Source organism: Schistocerca serialis, unplaced genomic scaffold (assembly GCF_023864345.2).
Source record: "Schistocerca serialis cubense isolate TAMUIC-IGC-003099 unplaced genomic scaffold, iqSchSeri2.2 HiC_scaffold_1169, whole genome shotgun sequence".
Lineage (NCBI taxonomy): Eukaryota > Metazoa > Arthropoda > Insecta > Orthoptera > Acrididae > Schistocerca > Schistocerca serialis.
In genome coordinates this window covers 190,001-192,500 of record NW_026047369.1, presented here as the reverse complement: position 1 = coordinate 192,500, position 2,500 = coordinate 190,001, and positions in this window count along the sequence as shown.

Genomic DNA, 2,500 nt, shown 5'->3' with positions numbered 1-2,500 from the left:
TTGCCGGCGGGAGACAACACGCGCCACCTACGGTGGCCGGCAGCTCCAACGCCAGCGCCACAGAAGGACAAAAGCCCCACTTGGGTGCCGAAGCGAACTCTCCCAGCACAGCGCACGCGCCAACACGTCCGCACAGCTGCGATACAATCCACCTGCGAGAACCGCAGAGGCGACCGAGCAGCAGACGGCGTCGCGGCGCCGAGCGCCGGGCGGCGGCGCATCCTCAGCGCACACAGTCCTCAATCGGACCAGCACACTGCAGATGTCCACCGCGCTTCGCACCGGGCCCGCGAGGACCTACTTTGGCCGCACGGCGCCGCGTGCAGGGTGCGCCGGCGCGCAGCTACGCCGCCTGCCGCCTCCGTCGGCCGGCGCGCCTGCCACTGGCCGCCCCCACCAGCCGGCTGTAGCGCGTGCGCCCACGCACCGCGCGGCCAGCACGCCGGGAGGCCCCCCCTCACCGGCTGGGGACGGTCCCACCCAGCCACCGCCGCGTATCGCTTCACACCCACATGCCATTCACGTTCGTGGGCATGGTGGGTATCGCTGAAACAACCGGTTGGTAGCTCAACCGATCGTCGCCATCACTGATTCACCTCTAGCGAGAACAACCGCACCACAACGGTTTACCAGTTCTTCATTTGCGTAACGTCACCAGCAAACGTAGACGTCCATCGCCATTTGCAAATTCAACGATTGTTGCATGCCTGTGTCAGGTGTCACGACACACTATGTCTGCCCACATACACGCAACAACATGTGCACGCTTCGCGAACACGTGGAAGGTGGCCCCCGTACGTATGCGATGTCCATTGCGCGAACGACTGTCAACCGGCCTCTGTCGCATGTCGCAGATGTGGAACGCAGTGCACCATGCTATCACGGTGTGTGAGAAGAGACGACTACGTCTGACAACACGCGCCACTACATCAACAGACGGCTCATGCCGATCGCCATCCACGGCATACCATACTGCAATCCAGCTCTTATAGGGAGACGACATGTAGCTGAGTGCACAATATTTGGACCGTATGGTTCGCCGTTGTTGGCGCAGTCGTGGTACGGTCACACATGTACCACGATGTATCATTCAGTACATGAGGACCAATGTGCAGTACAGTGTGTGATTTGGACGTACAACATCAGCGGACAGTTGACACAAGCCGTACCACAACGTAGGCTGTGCTTCGCCATGCGAATGCCAATGAACAACTGCGAAGGGCATTGAGCATGTACGTCCTGCTGCCATCCGCATTACAGTGTATAGCTGCAAGGTGTTTAACATGAAGCGATACTCTGGGGACCGGGCAGTGCGAGTAGCAAACTATATTGCGGGGGTTGCAGTTAGGCAACACTACACTAATTTAACGCGTCGTATGACAATTACAGAGCAGGTTAAGGCCCAACGTGTGTTGGGTTAAGGCCCAACGTGTGTTGGGTTAAGGCCCAACGTGTGTTGGGTTAAGGCCCAACGTGTGTTGGGTTAAGGCCCAACGTGTGTTGGGTTAAGGCCCAACGTGTGTTGGGTTAAGGCCCAACGTGTGTTGGGTTAAGGCCCAACGTGTGTTGGGTTAAGGCCCAACGTGTGTTGGGTTAAGGCCCAACGTGTGTTGGGTTAAGGCCCAACGTGTGTTGGGTTAAGGCCCAACGTGTGTTGGGTTAAGGCCCAACGTGTGTTGGGTTAAGGCCCAACGTGTGTTGGGTTAAGGCCCAACGTGTGTTGGGTTAAGGCGCAACGTGTGTTGGGTTAAGGCGCAACGTGTGTTGGGTTAAGGCGCAACGTGTGTTGGGTTAAGGCGCAACGTGTGTTGGGTTAAGGCGCAACGTGTGTTGGGTTAAGGCGCAACGTGTGTTGGGTTAAGGCGCAACGTGTGTTGGGTTAAGGCGCAACGTGTGTTGGGTTAAGGCGCAACGTGTGTTGGGTTAAGGCGCAACGTGTGTTGGGTTAAGGCGCAACGTGTGTTGGGTTAAGGCGCAACGTGTGTTGGGTTAAGGCGCAACATAGGTTAGGTTAAGGCGCAACATAGGTTAGGTTAAGGCGCAACATAGGTTAGGTTAAGGCGCAACATAGGTTAGGTTAAGGCGCAACATAGGTTAGGTTAAGGCGCAACATAGGTTAGGTTAAGGCGCAACATAGGTTAGGTTAAGGCGCAACATAGGTTAGGTTAAGGCGCAACATAGGTTAGGTTAAGGCGCAACATAGGTTAGGTTAAGGCGCAACATAGGTTAGGTTAAGGCGCAACATAGGTTAGGTTAAGGTACAATATAGGTTAGGTTAAGGTACAATATAGGGTAGGTTAAGGCGCAACATAGGTTAGGTTAAGGCACAACACGGGTTAGGTTAAGGCACAACACGGGTTAGGTTAAGGCACAACACAGGTTAGGTTAAGGCACAACACGGGTTAGGTTAAGGCACAACACGGGTTAGGTTAAGGCAGAATACGGGTTAGGTTAAGGCACAATACGGGTTAGGTTAAGGCACAATACGGGTTAGGTTAAG